Source organism: Bactrocera dorsalis, chromosome 1 (assembly GCF_023373825.1).
Source record: "Bactrocera dorsalis isolate Fly_Bdor chromosome 1, ASM2337382v1, whole genome shotgun sequence".
In the NCBI taxonomy this organism is placed as follows: Eukaryota; Metazoa; Arthropoda; class Insecta; order Diptera; family Tephritidae; genus Bactrocera; species Bactrocera dorsalis.
In genome coordinates this window covers 50,752,246-50,779,867 of record NC_064303.1, presented here as the reverse complement: position 1 = coordinate 50,779,867, position 27,622 = coordinate 50,752,246, and the positions used below count along the sequence as shown (strand labels likewise).

General features: G+C 37.8%; 1 protein-coding gene, 1 long non-coding RNA gene and 2 pseudogenes across 2 annotated transcripts in view; 3 read left to right on the top strand and 1 right to left on the bottom strand.

The window, feature by feature from the left end:
- The window catches only part of LOC115065766 (carcinine transporter), a 1,371,383-nt gene that overhangs the window by 492,516 nt on the left and 851,245 nt on the right, over positions 1-27,622 (top strand). The window lies entirely within an intron of this gene.
- LOC125775871 (small nucleolar RNA U3) lies at positions 913-1,115 on the top strand (annotated as a pseudogene).
- Positions 1,336-1,418, top strand: LOC125775993 (small nucleolar RNA U3; annotated as a pseudogene).
- The window catches only part of LOC125775761 (uncharacterized), a 258,804-nt gene continuing 244,691 nt past the window's right edge, over positions 13,510-27,622 (bottom strand). Inside the window, exon 2 of the long non-coding RNA XR_007421369.1 lies at positions 13,510-13,949. This is a non-coding gene — a long non-coding RNA (uncharacterized LOC125775761). The remainder of the gene's footprint in view (positions 13,950-27,622) is intronic.

Sequence of the window (27,622 nt, the reverse complement as noted above, 5' to 3'; positions counted from 1 at the left end):
ATTTTTTATCACACTCTCTGAAAAGTAAATTAAAAACTTACTTTTTCGAGGTGCATGTTTGTAATCTTAAAGGCGATTTACTTTTCCGCGATTATTTACTTTCTGAGAATTTACTTTTCGAGAGTATACTGTATTATGCATGCGATTGCATGCACATATGTCGACGTACTGCTGGTGATGTAGCACGGCGACCGTCGGATATTTTGTGTTGGAGTCCTAATTGATCCATATTTACACCTTTGTGTAGAAACGGCTTTCGTTTGATATGAATTTTAATATACATTTGAGATAAGCAACTTTATTTTGCGTGTTTATTTCATTTTGCGGACAACTTATCGGTTTATTATGCCTATTATTTATTATTGCATTTTCCGTGTTATTTGCAATTGTTGCTACTCCACGCCTGGCTCAGGTATGACCAGAATGGGTGCTCCTTTGGAAACTTTCCTTGAGGTTAAAGCTTTAAATGAGAGGGATCTTGCGAAAGAGGTGCCGTGAATTGCGAACGGCTTCATTTTGAATTGTATTGTGGTAATTTCCATCTACTTTTTGAAGTTATACTTCTTAAACGAGTTCGGAAAAAGTTGCGATAGATTCATGTTGCGCAACCTTGCGAAGATGTTCGAGTAGCAAGGGAAGCGGTGACAATCGGCGATCGTTTCTTTCGGCACAGCTCGGATTTTCTACCGACAACACAATGTTGCCACGCTTATGCTATTGTTGTTTTTGTAGAACAATGTTTCAATTTTTGGTTGGTGACATATTCACATGTGTGCGCATATGTATGTTTGTATGGTTGTGCATTATTGAACTTATACTTCTTTTTCTTTCGTTTGTCTTTCATTTCTGCGAATTCTCAACTATTTTGTGTGATTTTTGGTTGAAATACTATGTGTTGGCCGTTGAAAAATTAAGGCTATACTTCACAGGATCATTTCTGTAGTTAGTCTTCACTTACATTTTTTGGAAATCGACCCGCGATGACGAGGTGTATCGTTTTATCTGACATTGTGAGTTTTATGAACTTCGTTTCTAATTTTGTCTTGTGGCATATTAGAAATGATGTTTCTTCGTTAATCGCTCACTTACAACGGATAAAACGACTTCTGAGTGGTGATTTTAATGAATAAATTCCAAAGTTTTACACAAAAATAATGCAGTCATGAGTACAGTACGCTTATGTATGCTTGCGCATTATTTTTCTTTCGTTTGTGTTTCATTTCTGCAAATTCTCAACTATTTTGTGTCACTTTATTTCTTTCGTTTCTGTTTCATTTCTGCGAATTCTTTGTGTAACTTTTGGTTGAAATACTCTGCGTTGGCCGTTGAAAAGTTAAGACTATACTTCTCAGGATCATTTCTGTAGTCAGTCCAGAGAACTTAAAAGTATAGAGAAGGTGCAGGTTCGACTGCGAACATTTGATAGATTCACATTAGGGACTTCACCGCATTTGTTAACATTGTAGGTCAGAATTCGCCTCGCAATTTTAACATTTTTTACAATTCTCTCACATATTCTAACCGAGAATATGAAGAGACAAAAATATATGTATGCATGCTCATGATGATACTCGCAAACAGAGAATATTGAAGAAGAATGATTTCTTTGATATTCCATAGGAAATATGTATGTAGAACTTTTTTTATTTTTGATTTATTATTTTTCAAATTATTTAATTTTAATTTGATCTTATTTTATAATAACTCATTTTAAATATATAAAAGATTTACCTAAACATTATGATGATATTTTCATGATTCATACGCAATGTACGAATGTAAGCTATTTCGTTTTGCCGTCGGCATTTCCATATTGACATGCAAAAGTAATTATGTATTTCATTGTTTCGTTTTGGCCCAATTTTGTATATTAAGACAAGTGTCAATAATTGCGCCAAAATCAAGTAAATATTTACATATTAAGTAAAAATCTTCTTCTTACATGTTCCTTGTATATATCATGCGAAGGCTGCTATATATATTTCTGGCCTAATAATGAAAATAGGCATATTTATCAACGAAAATGTTTTTTTTTTCGTTGGATTTGGCTCGTCTTGAGAGACCCACACGGTCGATTGCTGTTTTGTTTCGGGCTCATACGTATATATCCATGATTCGTCACCTGTGACGATCTTATAAACGTCTTTTGAAACACCGCGATCGTATTTTTTCAGCATTTCTTTACACCAATCCACACGAGCCTTTTTTTGAGCGATTGTCAAATTGTGCGGGATCCAACGAGAACAAACATTTTTTACGGCCAGGTGTTCATGCAATATCGAATGTATGTTGGTGAGAGAAATGCATAGGCATGCCTCTATCTGACAGTGAACAACGCAGAATCGTAGGTCGTGTCAGCTGGCACGACCTATCTTATGGGCGCGCAATGTAACTGCACAGTGAAAAACGCTACTCCCTTCTCTCTGACGTGACGATGACGTGAGAATCCGCGACATTTGGATTTTGCCGCCGCAAACGTCGCAGCTGATTGCTCTCTCACAACGCAGGGTTGCCAATACCGATATACTGCAGTAATTATCAACTTTTATAATTCAATTTGTTCAATATGTTTGAAATTTTCTTAAAATAACTCAAAATCAGAGTCGAATGCTATTATTTATAAATATATAAACTATTTTTAATAGTTTGTTTTCAGTTTTGATATTTTATATTGTAAAAAATTGTAATTGAAAACAAAGATGTGCTCAAAACTATATATGCGTATTGGGCAATGACAACATTGTTCAAATGAAAACAAAGCAAAGATGGCTGATTTCTGCGTTTTTACCACGTTTTTGACTGTGCACACATTTTGCCGATAAGGAAGGAAAGGGAAGGAAGGGAGTAGCGTTTTTCAGTGGCTAGCCTTTCAGTTCACGTACGGCATCGATGCTTTCTGTCACAACGGCTGTTTTTGGACGACCTTCACGGAATTCATCTTTGAGCGAGCGTCAGCCACGATTGAATTCGTTGTACCAGTTTTTCACAGTGCTATAGGATGGTGCTTCATAGCCATACAAAGATTTTAGTTCATCGATGCACTCTTGTCGTGATAATCCACGTCGAAAGTTGTGAAAAATGATCGCACGAAAATGTTCACGAGTTAATTCCATTTTTTGGCCGATATGAGTTTTTTAATTCCCTGTACATAAAACAATTCACTATTAAATGACAAAACGTTCTGAGTGATGTTATGCTAAAAAATGGCAAACTTTCCAATGGTAATGTAAGATTGCACCTGGCAACACTAAGTGTTGCCTAGTCCAGAAATATATGTAGCATATACATATGTATATAAATAAGTATTGAGCTTTCTCCTACTAATATATTGGGCAAATTGACTAGTGTCGATAATTGCGCTAAAATCAAATATATTATATATTCATATGTAAACTTGTTTTAAACTTTACATAAAATTGAAGTGTCAATAATTGCGCCAATTTTCATAAAGTTGGAAATTTTGCGCGGATAAGACGTGTGCGGGTTAAGTCGTGAATTTTACTTATATTAATTAATTTGAAAGTGCCGAAAAATGCGAAACGAAATTTCAATAAATTTAAGTAAATTTACATGTATATTCATTTATATTTAATTATCGATAAATTTTTTAAAATTATTTGCCCTAGTTGTCCATTTTATTTTCTCACACATTTCAGCCGATTTTTGTATAGAAATTTGACCGGCGTAGAAGCAAAATGCGAAACAATCATACATACATATATTATGTCGTTTGCACATTTGTCTGAATGTTTGCGAAAGGAAATGTTCTACAAAAGCATATTTCTATACTTAAACAAAATTATTAGAACTATCGTTTGCTTCTTACATGCATAACCAAACCATACTTCAGTCAAGGCAACCTAAGTGTCAATGGTGGTGCTGGTGGTAAGCGCTTGGAAAGTCAAGATGCTAACACAGGTTCGAATCTCGACAGAATAAATTTTTAATTTTTTGCTTTTAACATCGTGTACTATATAAATAAATATTTTTCTTACTAATAGAAATTAAATTTATCACAGCAATATTATGTATATGTATATTATGTATATTGCTGTGATAAATTTAATTTCTATTAGTAAGAAAAATATTTATTTGTATAGTATACGATGTTAAAAGGCATACATCTTCTATCCTATCTTGTGTATCTGCACATGCTCATATGAGTGTATGTATACGCATGTGCGCGTTCAGAAATTTAAATCATATTTTTATCACTTATTACATGTGCACGTATTGACTTGCATGTTCATACATCCATATATACTTATATGTACATATATTTGCATACATTGCCGAACAAATAATGCACAAGCATACAAACATACATATGCGTACACATATGAATATGTCACCAACAAAAAATTGATCTTCACAAGTCAATATGGCAGCCAAATTGGCGAAGAACAAAAGAGAGATGACTACGCTGCATATTCTCTTCTGCAACGAAGAGACAGAACTACTTTCCGAGTCAAAATTCCTTCATTTAGACTTTGCTTTATTCTTCATTTTATGTGCATAATAAATTTATAAAATGTGAATTTAAGTTTTCTAGTTTTCTTTCATACAAAATGATATGCATGAAAATCTGAATATCACTAAGAAGTATAACTTCTTCCGCGCGTAGGGACTCCACGCACCTTTTTTTTTAAGTGGAATGTTAAAGTTTTACAACAGATTCCCACCAACTACTCTTATGGGGAGCGCTTATGTAGGTGCGATCAGAGCTACCTTTGCTTTTGGTAAGTCTAGGGGCGTCACTGAAAATCTAGCTATGAAGCAATATTGAACGAAATATTTCGATTTTTTTTACTTTCTAGTATGTACAATTGAAGATATAAGCGATATTATTTACGTTTTGCCATATTGAATTAGTAATTAGGTTGTGTTCGTGCTATCGCTTTGTGTGCGCACATACTTTGATGTTGCGCAATATGGATATTCAGAAACCGTATTGGATTGGTATGTGGGTATAGTTTACCCATCGCTGTATTTATATCTGCGAAATTTTAGTTCGGTTTCATTCGTTCGTCCCATAAATCTTGAGTCAGTAATCATAAGTGGCGAAGGCCACCCTGGGGGGTCGAAAGGTGACAGATATTTGAATTTTTATTATTGTTAGATTGAATTCTTACTTTGTTTTTTCTGTCAATATGTGGAATGTTGCACAATTGTGGCTCTAAAGGTAGTCGTGGGACGTACTGGCCATTATTTGATCGCGTAGATATGGCTTTAGAGAATTCTTCACAATACCGATCTTCTAGAGTTTTTTTCGTTATGGGGGTAAGTTTTTTTAACTTTTGAACTTTCCTTAATTGTGAATTAAGGTATTTGTTTGTATTATACTCAACTTGAGTTGGTATGGTGGTAACTAGTCCACTTTGTGTTTCGCTGTACAGTGTTTGAACTTTTTGTGCCTCTGAGCAACATGGTGTCTCTTGGCAATTTTTAGAATTGTAGGTTTCGGGATTTGCTTTTGCAATTTAACCCGTGGTTCTTTTTGTATATGCGCTTCTTTGAGGTGAGATGGGATATGCGCTGTAATGAAGCATTGTATGATGCCTTTTATGACAATATAATCATTTAAATTTGCGTTTGCAATTTGTATATGTATGCGCATGTGACAGGCAATTTGTGCAAAGTCTTTTTGATCTGACAAAAGTATTTCCTTCTTTAACTTTTAAGTTTTTAAACTTCTTGCAAGATATAAGTTTATGCCCTCTGGTACATACATAGTTCGCATGACGTTTGTTTTCTTTGTTCGGATGTGAACGATTGTGTTTTGTAAAAGCTTTTGTTTAAATTATTGTTCCTTCTAGCTTTGGGTCTATTTAAGCTTCCATTTTGGTCGTACTTCATGTTCTTAGTTTTGATTTTTCTTCTAACCTTTCCGCAATTTCATATTGGGTGGTGAAAAAATCTTTCATTTGTTGCCACGTTGGGCACTTCTTTCGTGATGAGAGCGATTGCTCCCACAAAAGTAACGATTTTTCTGGTAATGCGGCGGTGTATATGTTTACCAGAATGGGGTCCCAGCTGTTTGTGGGGATATTTAGTGTCGATAAGACCGACAGACAATTAGAAACAGTGGATTCTAGTTTGATGAATTCTACACTTGTTTCTTTCTTAATTTTTGGCAAGTTCATTAGTGTCGTTACTTGTTTATCAACCAGTATCCTTTCGTTTTCATATCTCGCTTTTAGAGCTTCCCAAACCAAATTGAAATTATGTCATTAAGAGCGAACTGTTTTACTATGACGCCTGCTTGACCTTTTGTCTTATATCGGAGATGATACAATTCTTCCGATAGTTCTGGATGGTTGATGTAAACGGCTACGAACATGTCTCGGAAGGAAGGGCCATTCTTCATAACCTTCATAGAAAGTTTCTGTGTCACATGCGGACACCTCGTGGTGGATGCCTAAACTTTCCTTTTGACTGCCAATTTGTGGCAGCTCTACTCTACTTTGGGGAGTAGGTGCAATTGCTTTAATGAGCTTTAGTTGATCGGAGATCATATGTAGCTTTTGTTTCTTCGAACTGGTCTAAGCAGTTTTCGTATATGGCGTAAGCAGATAATTTAAAATTGTGTGGTAGATATGTATCGTCAGATTCTACAATGGTGTCATGAGCCGCTTGGAGGCCAGTCCAAAAATTTTTAGGATTTTGGCTTTTTATTTCTAATAACGATTCCGAGTTTTCGTGTATCGGTGAAGCGGCAAATCTATTAAAAAACTGTCACCTTCTGAAATAAATTTAGCAACCTGTTTTGAGCGTGTAGCTCCTGCAGGTGTATTTTGATTTTTTTCGTTATTAACCATTTTTGTTAATTTTTTTGTTTTGATTTAATTTGGTTTTGTTTTAATTTTTTATTTGTAAAAAAATTTTGTTTTCAGTGTAACTGATTTAAATAAGGCAATAGGGTATTGCTTGAAACCGAATACTCTTTTAGATAAATAGATTTTTGAAATTTGATTATCTTGCTAAAAATGTTAGTTTTATTTATAGCTTTTTTCTTTTTTGTTTACTTGCGATAGAATTATTATTTTGTTTTGCTTTATTAATTTATATTTTTTGTGTCCCAATGTTGTGTAATTAGGCACACCCTAATACGTGTACTTGTATGTACATTAGACCGGACTTAATTTTTTTTTGCAGAAAGAGCGTAACGCCCCCGCAAATTTTTCCTTTTTATGCCAATAACGAAATTCCAAAATCTTAGACTGATTGCCCTAGGTTTAGGCGTGGCACATGCCCACTAAAGTGGCTAAAACCGGTTATATGGACTTTTCAAGAGACAAGGCACAAAAATATAAGTAAAATGTTTCATATAGGTATGCCTTTAGTATATTATTATATTGAAATTAACTTACGTATAATGATTAATATTCTTTATAATCATTTAAACTTAAGCGCAAAGGTCTGATTTATTAATGCTACCGTATTTCTTCCTATATTCAGTTACTGTTTGGAAGATATGTATATTGTTTCTCTTCTTCGTTTTTTGTTAGAGCTGCATTATATTCTTCCATTAGTTTTACAAAACGCTCTGCGGTATCATTAACAACATGTAAGTTTTTCACAATATTCATTCCTTTTTGAAATTCGGATTCATTGTGCCACTTGGATGGGTCAAGTTTCAGAAAGTTAGAATCTTTCGAAAAAGCTCACTGTTTTTTGTTAACAAAATCTGAAATATTGTTTTGGTTTAATTCATTCATGTTTGTTACTATTCTTTTATTCTCAGTATTTTGTTCTTTTTTGAGATTTTCAACCATTTTTCTCTTTTCTCCAAGGTCTACAGCATTATCAAAAAATGAAAGACCTGCTGCTTCTGTGGTCAGGTACCACAAGTGATTCGAAAACTTGGGCGTTACTTCATTGATTATTATTTCATTCAATTCATTGAATTTAATAATATTTTTAATAAAATTTAAATAATTTAAGGGTGCTTTCGCGGCAATTGGCGCTTCAATCCACGGTCTCAAATAAATTTTCAAAATGAACACACTAATATCTTGTATATCATTTGCCTCATCTGACGACATTAAGAATTGGTGGCGGAAAAGAAAAATCTTTATTGTATATATCGCTTTAGCCATCCATCGGGCATGATGCAACGCTCCAGGTGATTTAAACCTTACAGGCTCTGTGTTTCGACCAAGAAATATAAGGCTCAATTCCAATAACTCCTTGTAGTCTGCCCTGGGATGTTGTTTAGTGATATAGTTATGAGCAAATTGAGCTAATTGGTCTTGTTCAGCTTTGTTTAGCGCAAGATTTGTTTTTTTATCCACCATTCCACTTGCAAATTTTTGCTGATTGATTTTGGGCCAATTTTTTTTAAAACGCTGGAAAATATCTGATGATGGACCACTTAATTTTAGATCATATTTTGCGAAAGCACTTTTCAGCAAGAGCTCATATATGTGATAACGGCAAGGGAGATATAACAATTCTCTATTGAGGTGTATTTGTCGCGGTAGTATCAAAACATAAAGCTTCTACCTTGTTTGGAAAGAATGTTGTTAATATTTACTATTATGAGAAATTACTTTTAAATACCTTTTCCGTTAGATTCCATTCCTTTAATAGTTCGAGTATGGTGTCTGTCTGTTCTTTGCCAGTACCAGCTGACAGGGCAGGTACTCTAAGTAGATGTTTCATTCCTCGTTTTCTGTTTTTTTGTTAAAAGCTACGTTAGCAGTTTGATCAGTATTATCATCACTGTCGTATACATCAATTAGTTCTTCAGTATTGTCACTCAAATCATTCGCTGTTAGGAATATTTGGAATTGTTCTTCACCCTGCTTTCCTTTTCGGATTACCTCTTTCTCAATACGAGTATTTCTTCGCTTTTCTTTTTCAAATAATGAACAATCGCATCCCACAATTACACCAGGTCTACCTTCTTTACGTTGATTCTTCAAAAACTCTTTATCTTCTTTTACGTATATTTTAATTAAATCTAACGCATTTCCGTGCGCAATGTCAAATAAGTTATTCATATTTTTAATAAACTGATCGTCTCGCATTTTTTGAAGTGGTGTGCTGCGTTTGCAAGTTTTTGCAGATTTTTCCATTCTTTATATAAAGCTTCAACTTTTTGAACACTTCTATAAATTTGGCGCACTGGAATACGGGCTTTATTCCCAAGAATTTCGGCCTCTTTGATAACCAGATACGCACTTGAACGAAGATCCAATTTCACTTTACGTATGTTATAAAACAACACTTTCAGAACTTGCCCATTGGAAGGCAGCTTAGATCCAACAATTTGGCTTTCGTCATATTCTAATAAATAAATTTTTTCACTAGCTCTTGTGTCCGTTTTGCAAATACAATCAATATCAATTCTCTTTAAAACAATAATGTTTCTATGATTCAAAGCTCAAAATAAATACACTTCATTTTTTACACACTTTTAATTGCCACGTGGCTCAAAACTAACGGTATTGACCAGATGTTGGCTTTTCTCTGTTGTTGCCAACATTTTATTTTACGATTTAAATATATGTTTACAAAGTTGCCTTTTTGCGATTTTTTTTATGTGATTTTTCTTATGTTTTAAAACTTTTATGCAAACAGTAACTGAATATAGAAAAAAATATGGTAGCATTAATAAATCAGTCCTTTGCGCTTAAGTTTAAATGATTATAAAGAATAATAATCATTATACGTAAGTTAATTTCAATATAATAATATACTAAAGGCATACCTATATGAAACATTTTACTTATATTTTTGTGCCTTGTCTCTTGAAAAGTCCATATAAACGGGTTTTAGCCACTTTAGTGGGCATGTGCCACGCCTTAACCTAGGGCAATCAGTCTAAGATTTTGGAATTTCGTTATTGGCATAAAAAGGAAAAATTTGCGGGGGCGTTACACTTTTTTTGTAAAAAAAAAGTTTTCCATACAAAAAAAGACCAGTCCAATTTACATGCGTACGTAGGTACATATGTTTTGTGCGATTGAGAGCTCGTTGAAGAGATCAATGCGTTTTTTACATACATATGTACATAGGTACGTAGGAATTGTTTATGCTAACGCATGTGGGCAAAGGATATGCTGTAATGTTTTTTTTTGTTTTTCTTCCAATCCTGCTTGTTTTTGGTTGACAAAGAACAAGCGGTATTGCAGAATAGATGCTAATATTTTTTTTTTAAAGTAGGGGGAAGCATCAAAAGCCGGAGTGCGGAACTTTAATCCGCTAAACCTAACCTACTCCCAACTCCAGACTCTCCCACGGAACCACCTGATTAAGTATTACTCGTGGGAGTGATAAGACATTTAAATCTCTTCTATGGCACGGACTGACGGACGCCTACTCTGGTCTATATGTCTCAGTTTCGTCATGATTGAGGCTGCCGCTTCGCTGACAGCTCTCCAGTTCTCAGTGGACTGACACATGAGTGTCGTCAAATTTTCCACCGTAAAACTACCACCGAGTGTAGTTTTAAGTTTTTCCGTTGCACTTATAAAGCGCGGGCAATAAAAGAAAACATGCTCAGAGTCTTCACAGCACTCTGAACACGACGGACAATTCGGACTAATGTCGTGCTTGAATCTGTATAGATAGCTTCTAAAGCATCCATGCCCACTTAATATTTGGGTGGTAGAAATCCAGGTCCCCATGTCGTCTGTCGATCCAGGAATGGACATCCGATATGAGTCTGTAGGTCCACCGTCCTTTGAGTGAGGTTTGCCACCGCTGCTGCCATATAGTTAAGCTTTTCACTCTCTCTCTTCTTTTGGCTCCTGTAGTTGGCTCTGATACTTTATACACTCGCTTGTATTCGTCACCCTGGATGTCAATGGGCATCATACTGGCTATTACTTCAGCAGCATCGCTTGAAATTGTTCGGAAAGCACTGATAACTCTTAGTGCCGACAGTCTGTGCACTGTGTTTATTTGTCTGGAATATGCTTTAATGCCTAGCGCCTGGATCCATATTGGAGCTGCATATAATACAACCGATCTCATTACCTTTGCGAGTAAAAAACGCCGGCTGGAACGCACGCAGCCTTTATTTGCCATCATTCTTGATAAGGCATTCAGGATTTTGTTCGCTTTACCTGCAGTATATTCTAGGTGGTCCTTAAATTTGAGCTTTGAGTCTACTATTACTCCCAAATATTTTAGGTGTGGCTGTGAATGAATCTGGCACTCCCCTATGGTGAGAGTTATACTTTCCTCCACTTTTCTTGTGCTTATAAGCAAGACTTCAGTCTTTTGCTCCGCCAGTTCTAAACTCATTGAGGAGAACCATTGGCGCAGACCGTTTATGCACTCGTTGCATTTACTCCGGAGGTCATCGAGGTGTTTAGCAACTGCTACCACAATAAGGTCGTCTGCGTATGCAACTAATTTAATATCTTTCGGTTGGTGTCTCCTTAGCACCCCATCATACATTATGTTCCATAAAAAGGGGCCTAGTACCGAGCCTTGCGGTACTCCTCTCGAGATAGAGTAGCTCTTGGTGCCTTCATCTGTATCGAATAACAGTCGCCTGTTTTCGAAATAACTTATGACAATTTTCATCAGATATTGAGGAGTTCTTATGTCATAAAGAGCTTTGATTATGTTTGCCCACTTTGCTGAGTTAAAGGCATTCTTCACATCCAGGGTGACCGGCGCACAATATTTTTTTGTTCCGCCTTTCCATCGCTTGCCACTTACTGCGCATTTCGCTCTTTTTCATAAAGCCGTATTGTCTTTCTGATAATCCGCCGGCTTTCCGGATTGCTATTTCCAAGCGGTTTCTAACTATGCTTTCATATACTTTGCCAATAGTGTCAAGCATGCACAGAGGTCAATATGAAGATGGTTTCTCCGGAGGCGTTTTTGGTTTAGGGAGTAGAACCAATCGCTGGACTTTCCATGGGTCGGGAAATGTTCTTTCTTTTAAGCACGCATTGTACATTTTAACGAATAAGTTAGGTTTCAGAATCATGGCTTCCTTTAGGGCTCTGTTTGGAATGCCATCTAATCCAGGCGCTTTGCTGCTTTTAATTTTTCCGGCTATGGCCAATATTTCTTCTTCACTAACTAGCAGTGGTGGCTCTATGACTTCGGTTCGAGGCTTAGCATAAGGAATACTGTCGTGTTTTGGAAACAAAGTTTCGACGACATTTCTCATGAAGGATGCACTTCTGGGTTGTTGTGCCTTGTTTTTGAATTTTGACATACATATTTTATATGCTGTTCCCCAGGGGTCTTCGTTTGCTTCCTCACAGAGTTTTTCAAAACACTTCTTTTTACTGCGACCAATGGCCGACTTCAGAAGCTTCTTTTGACTTTTAAATATATTCCTAAGACTGCTTTCATTTTCTTCACTCTGATTACGTTGTAGGCGGCGTCTAACTGAGTTGCAGAGATTTCTGAGCCCAGCTATTTCTTCATTCCACCAATACACTGGCCTTCAGTTGTTGTGGTGTGCTGTCCTACGCATGGTTTCGTCACAAGCTGTAGACAATTTTTGTCGCACTGCGGATACCAAGTGCGTGGCGTCTTCGCCTTGTATATTTTCTGAACTCCAGACCATCTCAAAAAGTTGGACATCAAAGTCTTTTTGTTTGCAAGTTCGTTTTTGGCATATGCTCTTGCTGCGGCGTTCCGTCCCACCGGCATATGAGACTTCGGCAATAATAGCCATGTGGTCACTATTTGTAAATATGTCCGACACCGCCCACTTAATGTGCCTACTAAGGGCGTCGTTGGCGAACAGGAGATCGATTATGGAGCCTTTGTTTCCTTTTTGAAATGTATTTTGCGTTCCGCTATTCAGGATCGTAAGATTCGTTTGACCGAGGTATTCGAGTAGTAGACGCCCACGGTGGTTTGTGCGCCTACTACCCCAAGCGGTCGACCACGCATTGAAGTCGCCTGCGATTACAATTGGTGCTTTGCCTCTGGTTTCTAGAACAAGTTCCAGGAGGAATTCTTCAAAATCTTTAATTGAGGCGCTGGGAGGAGCATAGCAGCTAACAAAGTATATGCCACGTATATTTGCTCATGTGAAACAGTTGTGATATCTGGAGCGACCCTTTACATGACCATATTGCAGCTTTTCCGGATATGTCTGTGGTCCAAGTGCTTTCCGAACGCTGGGAGTATTGTTCGCTTAATAAAGCGACATCAATGTTTTTTTCAACTACTGTCTGTTCAAGCAGATCTTGTGCTGCAGCGCAGTGATTTAGGTTTAATTGCAATATCTTCATTTTCCTAAAGATTTCGCCATCTCCAAATACTTGGGGCAAGTAGTACTGAGTGTGCTCCTTTACACAGCATGCAGCTTGGATCGTTAGTGCATGACTTCGCTACATGTCCACCGGCTCCACAACGTGTGCACAGGGACGACCTGTCAACAGGGTTGTAGCATTTGTGCGCCATGTGCCCCAGATGGAAACACCTAAAGCAACGGGGAATTGGGGAGTATTCCCGGAGGCGACAGATGGACCATCCGATTTTTATCTTGCCTACCTTAAGCGCAGCCTTGGCATCCTGGGCGCGAGTTAATATCGTTTACACGATATGAGTTCAAGAATTTAAACAATTTTATTTATACGCCGAAATGCGTGCCTTTATTGATATTCTTAAGAACTAAATTTTAATATAAGATCTTACAGCTATTTATACTAATGAAATGCGGCTGCTGTTATCTGCATGCGACTTCTTTGTTGTAATTCGATATCTGCTATCTTGCCATTACTTGAGATGCGGAGTTGGTTATCGCAGTGGATTATTCCATTGCCAGATGTTTGTTGTTTACATGTTGAGAATGCCTTTCTAGATAATGCATGTTCATTTCTATTGTTCGACTGATAGTGCATGTCAAAGCGAGTTCTATCGGTTTACATACATAGTTCGCCTTTGTTCGGAATGTATATTAGGAGATAAGATGTATGTGAGTGTGTGTGACCCGGAGCGAGGCTATGTCGTTAACTCCCCTCCTTCTAAAACGGAGCGTCCTCGCTATGTTGCTACAGATTGTTGTTGTTGAAGACGATTCAATTCGACTTCGTATATTTCGTCAATTTGCCTTTGTCTGTGAAGCATTCTTCTATTTACGCGATATCGGCAGAGGTGTACCATACCGTAAGTGGTGACTACTAAAGTAAGGAATCCTATTATGATGAAGAACGTAAAATGTACTGGATTTTCTACAATAGGTATCAAAAATGTTGAGAGTGTTTGGATATTGCTGAATTTGTATATTGAGTTTGAAGAAAGGATACGGAGTACTTCAAGTTTTTCGTTGTGTTGATTGTGTATTATTTCTCTGAGTTGTCTTTGATGATTGTAATATGTCATGTTATCGATGTTCGTGGATTCATTGAAGTGTATCAATTTAGGGCCTGATATATGCATGTTGTTCCAAGTATGCTGGTAATCTGTCAAAATGTATCCATTCTCTAGGATGCGAAGTGGAGCATTATTTTCGTGGGTTGTTTCGCATTGTGCTGTTTTGTCTTCTAATATTTTTATAGTACAATTGTCAGCGGGTTCTGATTTACAAATAAAGTTACCCATATAATTTCTACATTTAGATATTCTTTGATAATCGTTACACTTTGCGATCTTAGGGTCTAAATTAATTTTACCATGCTTATATGCTAAAGGATATACATTAAATAAGCTACATTTAGTTTCAAGGATAGGATATTTGTATATTGTTATAATTGTTTGTTGTAGGTAACATATATGAATGTCGGCATATTCTAATATATTAATTATTGGAAGATCTAACTTTTCATGGTTTATTAAATCGTACACGTCTTTCAAATTTAATGTGCCAGAATAGAAATTATTAGTTTTTGCAAAATTTATAGTGTTAGTTATTGATTTGAGTTCATTATAAACTTCTGATATAACAATGTTTTCGGTTATTGCTTTGGGATCAAGGCTTTCGAGTATTCTTTCGAACTGTGAATTAATTAATTTTTGCTTATTATTATTCTCTATTAGCAAATTAAGTGAAGTTTTTATTTCCACAAGGTCATCGTGGTCTGGTGTGCCCGTGATGAATTTTAACATGGAACCAAGAAAGTTAAGTGATCTTTTGGATCTATAAATATTGGGAATGAGTTGAGTTTTCAGAGTTTCGATTTTGTTTACTAAAATTTGAGTTTGGGGTTGGTCTTCTAGATTGAATGATGATTTCATTATACTTTCGTATGGCGCCAATATTTTTGAGAGATTGGATATGTGATACAAGAAAGCTGTATCCTGATAAATGTAAACAGGATCAGTTTCTACTAGTACATATTTCCTATGGCTTAAATCTATAATATTGTCGCAAAGTGCGATAGAGAAAAGTAAGGTAAATACTATTCCGTACATGCTTTTGCTCTGATATTGTCTTTATGGATAATTACTTTTTTATTGGTCGTTATTGTTTCTCCGTTGTCTTTTTTTACTATATGTTTCACGTATTTTTTTCCGTTTTTGTTTCGTCTATGCGTTTTTGAATATATTACCTCTCCTTCTTTGTATTTGAGCTGTTTCCGATTACGGTTATGGTATCGCAAAACTCTCTGTTGGTTTTGTTGAAGACGCTCTTTGATGCCAGGATATTCCCTTTGATTGAAAAACACGTCCTCGGGTTTGTGGTTGGTTACCGAATGGATTGTTTTGTTGTACTGTCGGACTGCTTCAAATATCTGATCGTCAGGAGCCGAACTGTGTTGATGCGCTAATACTTTTGCGAGTTCGATAATTGTGCTATGCGTTCTTTCAACTTGACCGTTTGTTGTCGAATGATAGGCTGGAGTTTTGGTATGCGTTATTTGTAATCGCTTGTATATTTGTTGTGCACATATGCCAGTAAATGTTGACTCGTTATCAGTCATTACAAACTTTGCGTTTGGGTATATTTGTGACAGTATCTCGTCAACATATTTGTATGTGTCTTTCTTTGATGGTATTTGTCTCAAATGGCAGAATTTGGAATATTTGTCGGTTGAACTAATGTACATATTGTTGCTCATAAAAAATAAGTCTAAGTGTATGTATTCGCCTACTTTGTTCGGTATCGGTGCTGATCCTATTGGTTGTTTATTTGGTCGGCGTTCATACTTGTTTGTGAGGCAGATTTCGCAGTTTTGTACTTCTTTTTTACAAGCGTCACGTATGTTTGGCCAGTAGTATCTGAGCGAGATTTCCTGTGCGTTGTTTTTGTAGTTTCTGTGAGCACGTCTGTGTGTGTCTTGTATGATCTGTTCCTGTTGTTCGGTTTCGGTAATATCGTCCACCAATTTTTGCGCTAGTACAATCGATACAGTTGGAAATGTGTTGATAATGTCATTTTCGACGTAAAATAACATTTGCTCGTCTATTTGTATAGCATTAGTTATCTTTGGTCTAATTACATTTTTTAGTCTATCTAGTAATACAGTTTTCGTATTAAAAAAGATCGTGTGTCGGCTGTTAGAAAATATGTTTTGTGAGAATATTTCGATGGGGTTCTGATCTGACCGTTTTACAATAATTTGGTTTCTAAAGGAGTTTACTGGTTTTTTTACTCGTTTGAGTCTTTGTGTTGGTGAGCTTTGTGCTGAATGTTGGGAGTCATCAGAATTTAAAGTGTTGTTTATTTGCTGACGAGAAAGGGCATCAGCGACCACGTTCTGATGTCCGGGTTTGTAAACGATTTTTGCACCATATTCTTCAATGAAATTTTTCCATCTTTTTAATTTTGTATTGGGGTTTTTTTCTGATATGGAGAATATTAGAGATTGATGGTCGGTGTATATTGTTAAATCTGCTATACCATACAAGTAGTTGCGTAGTTTCTGTAGTGACCATACAATTGCGAGTAACTCTTTCTCATTTGTGGAGTAATTCTGTTCTGTTTCACTGAGCGTTCGTGAAATAAATGATATGGGTTTTTGGTTTTGGGATAATACGGCTCCTATAGCGTAATTGCTAGCATCTGTGGTTAATTCGAAAGGTTTGTTAAAATTTGGTTGGAAGAGTTCGACCTAGGCTTGTAGTTCTTCTTTTATTATCAGTGCTTTTAGTGCAGGTTCGTCTAAAGTGATTTTTATTTTTGCACTTTGATTCTTTGATATGCCACCGTTCTCTCCTCTGAGGAACGTAGTTAGTGGTTTGACGATGGCTGCAAAATTCTTTATAAATTTTCTATAGTAACTTGCGAGACCTAGGAAGGATCTGAGTTCCTTCAGTGTTGTAGGAATAGGGAAATTTTTAATAGTCTGTATTTTTGTTGGGTCAACTGTAATCTTGTTGTATTTAATTATATGCCCTAAGTATTCAACAGAGTCTTTGAAAAAGTGAGATTTTTCGTTAGAGATTTTCATATTGGCCTGGTGAAGGGCATTTATGATTATGCGGATGTGTTCGATATGTTCTTCAGGAGAGGAAGAATAAATGAGAACATCGTCTATATAGACGTACGCGAACTTCCCGATATATGGTCTAAGGATATCATCCACGCATCTTTGAAAAATAGATGGGGCGTTTTTCAGGCCGAATGGCATACGAAGAAATTCGTATTTAGCTCCATTTACACTAGAAGTCGTTTTTTCCCTGTCTGATTTATTAATAAGGATCTGATGGAAACCAGACTCTAAGTCTAGAGTTGAAAATACTTTTGCGTTTCCTAAATTTTGTATGGTCATAGCCAAATCAGGTATGGGGTATCTATCTGTAACAGTTTGATTGTTAAGTTTCTGAAAGTCTACGACCATTCTGCGCTTAGGTTTCCCTTGTTCATCGGTACCTTTTTTTGCGACTGTCCAAATGGGAGAGTTATACGGACTTTTGCTGGGTTGAATTATTTCATTTTCTAAAAGTTTGTTAATTTCTTTGTTAATGAAATCGCTATCCGACATAGGGTACGGATATTGCTTGGTCCAAATAGGATCTCCGGATTTCGTTCTAATGGTAGCTTGTACCGTGGTAGTATATGGTAGCACTTCATTTGTGTCTTCATTTCTTTGCATAATTTCTTCGATTTCTGCTCTATATTTTTCACTATTAACCGTATAATTTATTTTTTGCACAGATTCACTTTCTTTCTTGGCCCTATATTTATAACTGAGCGTGTACTCGAAAAGGTTGATTTCTGCTTTAATTTTCCTAAGACCCTGTTCACCCAGAAGCATATCGAATTCTTTTAATGCATCAGTTTCAAAAAATGTGAGATTATGTTCTAACAATGTAATTATTTTTTTTGATTTGGTTATTGAGTAACCATGAAGAGTTTTCACTTTTACAGGTTTAATTTGAATAGACTTACCTAAGTTACATTTTGTACTTATATAGTTGTTTGTTGCTCCAGTATCAATCAGGATGTTAATAAGTTTGCCTGTATCCCTGCAGTGGCGTTGCAGACACGGCAAATCGTTCATGCGCCTAAAAAAGCGCTGCCTGTTTCGTAATCATCGTTCTCGTATTCTGGTGTAAGCGATTGTAGTTCTTCGTCGCGTGTCTGGTTTACACGTTGACATTTCTGTTGTACGTGGGAATTATGAGATGAAGGATTTCGTTCTCTTTTTTGAGGGTTACCGCGAAATTGATTATTTGGAGGTAGCCCTTGTAATTGACGGTTATAGCTGTTTTGTTGTGGTTTGGAATGATCCCTTTTGGGATTTGCGGATCTCGTGTATTGTTGTGATGAATCTACGTCCATTGGTTGATGCTGTTGCCGGGGTGCTGTCTGATTGTATTGCACCTGTACGTTAGGTTTGTACCTTTGTGGCTCCTCGTAATGTCTTCTGCTTGAGTTTTGGTACTGTGATTGTCTCTGCTGATTGTATTGCGGAACGTCGAATTGTGAGTTTATATTATCGTGGTATATCGTACTCGCGATAGCGTAAGCGGTTTCTAAGTCCTTCGGATTGTGACTGTAGAGGGTGCCGCTGGTATATTTGCTGTTCAGACCGAGAATGAATGTCCTCACAGCTTCCTGGTTTGCATATTCAATCATAGCTGATGGATTTCCTGGTCCATGATTATCCATCTCAACTTTAGTGAGTGCAAGATTAAGTGACTTGCTGACTTCGGAATGGAACTCTGCCAGAGTCCTTTTTCCTTGCTTTATTCTTTTCATTCCTTCGAGCAAAACATACAGAGGTCTCTGGTCCGCATAAGTATAATCGAGACGGTTTATTATGGAATAAAAGTTGAATTTGGTGTTGTGGTTTATTAAAATATCGGCCGCCTCTCCTTGAATTTTGGAATGTACAATCGAGAGTGCCGTGTAGTACATGGGTGTAGTAGCGTAATTCTTGATGTTTTCCATGTGCGTCCAGGCGCGTTTTCTCCATGACCTATAATGGTTCATATCGCCTGTGAAGACTGGTAAGGTTTTGAATATTTCCAAGTTTATTTGTGATTCATCTGTGATGTTTGGTGTACAGTCCTGGTATTGGTTTGTGACTGTGACGTTAGGTGTTGCGTGGGTTTCCAACGAATTCAATCTTTGTTGAGTTTCAGTGAACGTTGTGGTCAGAGCAGCGATTTGTGCTCTCAAGCTTGCGATTTCTTGTGTTGTCATCTTGACGTCGGTGTTCAATAGGGGACGACGCAAATTGAACGGCTTTTGTCTCCTTTTTTGAGATTCTAGCGTGTTGGGATATCCGTTGATATAACGTTGCTTGACTGTGTTATCTATATATCAAGACTTATCCGTTATTCTTTTCCAGATTTTGCAGGAATATTAATTTTATCTTTGTTCAATTTTAAGCACCTTTTTCAAAGATCTAGTGCTGGAAGTCCTACTTCCCGTGGAATTTTTTCTATCGTTTTATTCAATGGATAGAGATGGCTTACAGACTGGTTGAGCCCCCAGTTAATATCGTTTACACGATATGAGTTCAAGAATTTAAACAATTTTATTTATACGCCGAAATGCGTGCCTTTATTGATATTCTTAAGAACTAAATTTTAATATAAGATCTTACAGCTATTTATACTAATGAAATGCGGCTGCTGTTATCTGCATGCGACTTCTTTGTTGTAATTCGATATCTGCTATCTTGCTATTACTTGAGATGCGGAGTTGGTTATCGCAGTGGATTATTCCATTGCCAGATGTTTGTTGTTTACATGTTGAGAATGCCTTTCTAGATAATGCATGTTCATTTCTATTGTTCGACTGATAGTGCATGTCAAAGCGAGTTCTATCGGTTTACATACATAGTTCGCCTTTGTTCGGAATGTATATTAGGAGATAAGATGTATGTGAGTGTGTGTGACCCGGAGCGAGGCTATGTCGTTAACTCGCGCAGGCATAGTGTAGCTATTTGGGTACCGCTTCGGGTTTTTCGCATGCTCTTAACATTTACTTTCCCTAGGTTTTCTATCCCGCATTCTTTTTTCAGGGCCTCGCAAATCTCTTCCGGAGTTGTAATTTCATCTAAGTCCTTGCATGTGATCGTGACATTGTGGATTTTGGGCTGTATGACAGCCATTTCACCTACCACTTCCTCTAAGGCACTTTGGAACGTTTCGGCTCTTTTATCCGCTTGGTTTTTCAACTCTAATAGCAGGTCTCCTTTTAACGTTTTCCTTATATACGTGACACTTGAGCCCAATTCTTCTAACCTGGTATCGCATTTTATTTTCCGGAGAATATCCGCGTATGATGCACCATCCTTTTTTGTGAGTATGATGGCGTCTGGCCTGGATCTAATTTTCTTTTCAGCTGGTCTTCGTTTCTTGACAACGTCCACCCATGTTTCGGATGTAGTGGGTATAACCGTTGTATTGGTTTGAACTAACCTCAATGTCTCGCTGTAGGTGGGCTGCTCCGCTTTATTTACATTTTTTGGCTTTTTAGTGGGAGGTAAAAAGCCTGTTGTCTCCCGTAGCCTCTTCGGGGTATTTACATCCTTACCCATTGGGGAAACCTGGGACGGTTTCCCTACTATAATCCTTTTGGGTAGGTTTCCGCCTTTATCAGCCTTGGCATGTAGCGCTACAATGCTGCTAACTAAGTCGCGCATTGCTTGGTTTATATGCCTTTGGCCAGCCATCATATTCTCCAGTTCTTTTATTTTACTACCCAAGTGGATAAAATTTTGGGTAGTTTCGTTAACTAGCGTTTCCTCGGGGTGTTTTCCACCTCTAATTGTATTAGTGGCAACTTCGCATTTTTTGGTTGATCCAGCAGCGGTGGACAACTCATTTTTTCCATTAGGAGGAGTTCTCATGATTTTAGAGTTCCTTCTAAATGGATTCTCGGGTGTGCATCCGCTACTGTTCTCAGAGGCCATACCTCAATGAGAAAAATAGTTGGGAGCTCCTAACGAAAGGTGTGTTCAGTCACTGTCGCTACAACCTTGCTAATGTTTTCGGTAGTTGGCAATGCCAAAACCAAAGGGGATACGAAAAGGAGAAAACGAAAAGGAGAACAGCTGACTAATCAAAACAAAACGGCAATGCAAAAATTAAGCACGCGCTTTGTTTGGATTGCTGTTACAGGGGAAAAAACGATTTGTTTTGGGTAAAAAACCACAAAAATATATTCGGGTAAGTGCAAAAGGATTTTGATTACAAAATACAAATTGTACTTATCTTATCCCGCAAATTTAGTGTCCGTTTTGTTGTTTAAGCTTTCGAAAAGCCTCAGCAAAAAATCGCTAACAATTGGTGTGAGAAACTAGGAATTTTTGACAAAACCCCAGGACCGCACCAGAAACACAACCACTTCACTTGAAAATTCAATGTACATATGTGATGTACATGATGCTAATATGGACTTTAACAAGATGTGTATGTCCAATAAATGCATTTTGTGAAAGACAATTTTACTTTGCCTTACACTTTGGTTTTTTTCTTTGAAAAATTTTTATAACTTAGCTTTTGGTACCCAGTGTAGGGTATAAAGTTACAGGCAGATTCTATGCCGTATGATCATATATATGTAAGTTCGCACTAGAACGAGAGCGCGAAAGCGAAGTGGGTAACATACAGGTATGCTCCCGTACGCATTTTGTATATACATATATTTGTCAATTGGTATCAAATTATTGTTGTGTTTATTACTTTGTTAATGTTGTTGATATGAACATATATGTAGTATGTATATTAAAGTTATGTATAAAGGAGAAATTTACATATGCATATGTATGCATGTATGTTTTTTATGGTTTGTTTTATGGTTGTTCCTTTGCTATCTTAGTTTATGAAATCCTGCTTATTGTTTTGTTCAAACATAAGAGGTATTGCCGGAAAATATTGCAAGTAAATCTTGAAGTTTTCTTTGTTTGTTAATAAATAGGCAATAAATTCATAGTATTTAAAATATATATACTATACTAGCTGACCCGGCGAACTTACCACAAATAATATAAACTTCAAACAACGCATTTTTATTTAATGTTTTTAGCGCCATCTAATGTAACATACCGCATCTACTGTAACATACCGCACTTACTCAATACCACTGTTAGCGCCACCAACTGGTGGATAGCTCTTTGCTAATAATAAACAAATAATTTGCAATAAATAAATAATGCGACTATAAGGAGAGTTATAAACTATCCTATCTTTCAAGTTGGACCAAACTGCACACAGTGTTACAAATTTCATTAAAATCGGTTCAGTAGTTTAGGAGTCCATCGAAAACAAACAACGTGACACGTGATTTTTATATATTAAGATATATTGATATATACGTTATACCAAACTGTGTTCAGGTTTTCCCGGAAAATATACTCGAAATTGTGACAGTTTGGTAACCATTATTTCGCGTACGTACGTATTTTTACATACATATTGTATATACGTATATTTAGAATAAATGAAATAAATACGCTCACTTTATTTTTCCTCAAGGGGCGTTTTAGGTGTATGTATGTGTGTACTAGGGTGTTTTGTCGCAAATCCTCTTCTTCCAGCTGCTTAGGGGCTTCTTGTCGTGTTGTTTGTGTTTTTGATTCCTGTTTGGTTAATTCGCGCCCGCTGTTTGCAGTTTTGTACTTTGTTGGTTTTTGTTGCGATTCGCGCCCGCAACATATTATTTAAATTTTCTATTTCTTGGCCGATTTAAATTTTGTTTTTAAATTATGCGCGTTTGTTGCTTTTTTGTTTGCCTAAATGTTTGGTGGTTTAATTTTTCAAATACACCCTGTTTTTGTTCACAGTTTGGTCACCTCGCTGATATATGTATGTATATTTTTTCTTTTTTGCTCGGTTTGTGTCACAGCACTTTCTTGTTCGGGTTTTATGTTTTTGTTTTTATTTTTGTTTTTTAGTTAGTCACCACACTATTATGAATGAATATATTTTTATACTCTCGCAACAAAGTTGCTAAGGAGAGTATTATAGTTTTGTTCACATAACGGTTGTTTGTAAGTCCTAAAACTAGAAGAGTCAGATATAGGGTTATATATACCAAAGTGATCAGGGTGACGAGTAGAGTTGAAATCCGGAAGTCTGTTTGTCCGTCCGTCCGTCTGTCCGTCCGTCCATGCAAGCTGTAACTTGAGTAAAAATTGAGATATCATGATGAAACTTGGTACACGTATTTCTTGGCTCCATAAGAAGGTTAAGATCGAATATGGGCAAAATAGGCCCACTGCCACGCCCACAAAATGGCGGAAACCGAAAACCTATAAAGTGTCATAACTAAGCCATAAATAAAGATATTAAAGTGAAATTTGGCACAAAGAATTGCATTAGAGAGGGGCATATTTGTACGTAATTTTTTTGGAAAAGTGGGCGTGGCCCCGCCCCCTACTAAGTTTTTTGTACATATCTCAGAAACTACTATAGCTATGTCAACCAAACTCTATAGAATCGTTTCCCTCAGGCATTTCCACATACAGTTCAAAAATGGAAGAAATCGGATAATAACCACGCCCACCTCCCATACAAAGGTTATGTTGAAAATCGCTAAAAGTGCGTTAACCGATTAACAAAAAACGTCAGAGACACTAAATTTTTCGGAAGAAATGGCAAAAGGAAGTTATACCCAATCTTTTTTTTTTTAATTTAAAATGGGCGTGGCGTGGCCCACTTTTGGACAAAAACCATATCTCAGGAACTACTGCACTGATTTCAATGAAATTCGGTACACAATACTTTCTTGACACCCTGATAACATGTACGAAATATGGGTGAAATCGGTTCACAACCACGCCTTCTTCCAATATAACGCTATTTTGAATTCCATCTGATGCCTTCTCTGTATAATATATGTATACATTAGGAACCAATGATGATAGCGGAATAAAACCTTACACAAATACGGTATTTGAGCTGAGGTACGAGTATCCCTTGTGGAAAAATTGTCGTGATCGGACTATAACTTTTCAAGGTCCCTTATATCGAACACGAAGAACTCAGTGCCTAACCTAACCTAACCTAATTTTTCACCGAAAATATCGGTAAATCTCTCAGAATTTAATTCTAATTAATATTACAGCAAAATAAAAAAATATGTAAATGACGGATAATGAAATCTCGATTATCACTTTATCATGCGAGAGTATAAAATGTTCGGTGACACCCGATCTTAGCCCTTCCTTACTTGTTAATTTAGGGTTTGTTCACCACACAATTCCTTTGTTTTTTGTTTTAATTATTTTTTTTTTAAATCGTTTCACTAATCCATATTGCCGCTCACTATTGCTTGAAGGACCATGTATATTTGTCAGACTCGCACTTCAGCGTGGCGTATCACTGGGTCAAGTAGTTTAGACAGTGTAGTTACTGCCGTAATGGTTCGGGCCCTGCTACTGGTACAGTGTGCAACTTAATGCGGCATGACGAAATTATCAACCGTCTGTGGTATTGCAAGATATAGGTTTGCGTTTGTTTTGCGGCTTTGATACCAAACATAACGAATCCCAAATAAGTATTCGTGTTGATCTTAAAATGGTCAATTTCTTATTAGGACAGCAGGGTGGATACACCAAATACCCATCAACAGTGGGAAAGAAGAGATGAAATTATATTACACCCCCACGTACATAAAACTAGACGCAAGACACAATTTCTTAAGACGCTAGATGAAAAGGGACAATGCTTTTCGTATATATGACAGAAAATTACTGTTAAAGGGTCAAAGCTAATACGGCTGTGTAAACTGACGTTGAGCAACACCAAAAGCTCCGTCAGGATCGGGAAGGACCTCTCCGAGCCGTTCGATACCAAACGAGGTTTCAGACAAGGCGACTCCCTATCATGCGACTTCTTCAATCTGCTGCTGGAGAAAATAGTTCGGGCTACAGAACTTAATCGAGCAGGTACAATCTTTTATAAAAGTGTACAGCTGCTGGCGCATGCCGATGATAGTGTGCTAAGTGTCGACTTTCTGCGGCAATTATGTTGCACATTGGCGATTGTGGCCAAGAATCGGTGGCCATTGCACTAGAGCGTGGACTACTTCGGAATCAGACCATGGTATTTCGCCATGTCTAAGTGGGTCAGTACTATGGAAACTAGTGTAGCTAGGAGCAGCGCGCCACAGAGTTCAAGTCGTGGCAGGCGCAACTTTTTTGGGGCAGATTTTATTTGAGTTTTGTACTCCACTTTCACGCATTCCCGTAATTTCAAAGTTGGCTTTTTGTGTTGGAAGTTTTAGCCTATTTTGTGCCCTAAACGCTACGAAAGATCATTGTGATCCTTGGTCTATTAGGGCTATCAGTTTGAACAGTTATCCTCGGTGTTCGGTGGACACAACTGCTGTAGGTAGTAATATTCTACTTTGAACTTCGCTGTGTAGCGATTGTGATTTTCGTGCCTTCTAGCAACATAGTGGCTGTTCATGCCAGATGAACACATCCCTGCATTGTCCTCCTAACTCGTCTAAATACGAATTAGAGGACAATGCAAAAAACACCCAGCAGCGCCAACATAACAACAGAAAGACACAATAAAACGAATCACCATAGCGAACGGACCTTTTACATATAACTCAAGCAGCTCACGACTTCCGGTCTTTGATAAAGTATCCTCTGGGTAGCCTAAGAACATCCGTTTCAAAGCGAGCTAAAGTGAGAAGGCGAAACATCCTCCTGCATAGGGTTGTGCGCTGGGTTTGGGACCCGCCACGTAAAAACACCCCCAATGAAAAACCACCAACAGCCTCGGATGAGAGACCCTCCTTTTGATAACGACCATGGCAAACGGATTAAGGACTATGATTTGAGGGCATGCACCTGGAATGTCCGGTTCCTTAATTGGGAAGGTGCCGCTGCCCAGCTGGTTGATGTCCTCGTGAAAATAAAGGCTATCATCACCGCCGTCCAAGAAATGCGATGGACGGGACAAGGACAGTTACGAGTAGGTCCTTGTAGCATTTACTATAGTGGCCATATACAGGAACGCAAGTTTGGTGTGGTATTCGTGGTGTGAGAGAGACTCCGTAGCCGAGTACTATCATTCACTCCGGTGAATGAACGTCTAGCCACAATCCGCATCAAAGCGAGGTTCTTCAACATATCGCTGATTTGCGCCCACGCCCCGACGGAAGAGAAGGACGATGTGACCAAAGATGCCTTTTATGAGTGCTTGGAGCGCACTTATGAGAGATACCCCTGCCACGATGTCAAAATCGTGTTTGGCGACTTTAACGCCAGAGTGGGCAAAGAAGGTATTTTTGGCCCTACGGTGGGTAAATACAGCCTCCACGAGGAAACATCCCCAAATGGGTTAAGGCTGATCGACTTCGCCGGGGCCCTAAATGTGGTTATCTGTAGTACTAGATTCCAGCATAAGAAGATTCAGCAAGCTACCCGGCTCCGGATGGAAACCTACCAACCAGATCGATCATGTTGTGATAGACGGAAGACACGTCTCAAATGTTTTAGATGAGCGTTCGCTCCGAGGTCGTAACATCGACTCGGACCACTATCTTGTTGCAGCCAAGATTCGCACCTGCCCCTCTGCAGCAAAAAACGCAAACTAACAAACGCTAGGAAGGTTCGAAAGGCATTTGCAGACTGAAAAAGAAAGAGGCTGAAATGCGTGAAAACGAATAGTTTGATAAGTTGGCCGACAGGGGTAATGCTCGAAAATTCTACGAAAAAATGCGGCCACTTACAGAAGGTTCAAGACCGGAGCATTATCTTGTGGAACCCCCAAAGGTGATCTAGTCACCGATGCCCAGAGCATACTTAAATTATAGAGGGAACACTTCTCCAGCCTGCTGAATGGCAGCGAACGCACAACGCCAGGAGAGGGCGAACCCGATTCCCCAATCGATAACGATGGAGTAGACGTTGCCCGACCATGAAGAAGTTCGAATAGCAATCACCCGCCTGAAGAACAACAAAGCGGCGAGGGCCGATGGATTGCCGGCCGAGCTATTCAAACACGGCGGCGATGAACTGATAAGGAGCATGCATCAGCTTCTTTGCAAAATATGGTCAGACGAAAGCATTCCCGACGATTGGAATTTAAGTGTGCTATGCCCAATCCATAAAAAAGGAGACCCCACAATCTGAGCCAACTACCGTGGGATTAGCCTCCTTAACATCGCATATAAGGTTCCATCGAGCGTATTGTGTGATAGATTAAAGCCCACCGTCAACAAACTGATTGGACCTTATCCGTGTGGCTTTAGACCTGGAAAATCAACAACCGACCAGATATTCACCATGCGCCAAATCTTGGAAAAGACCCGTGAAAGGAGAATCGACACACA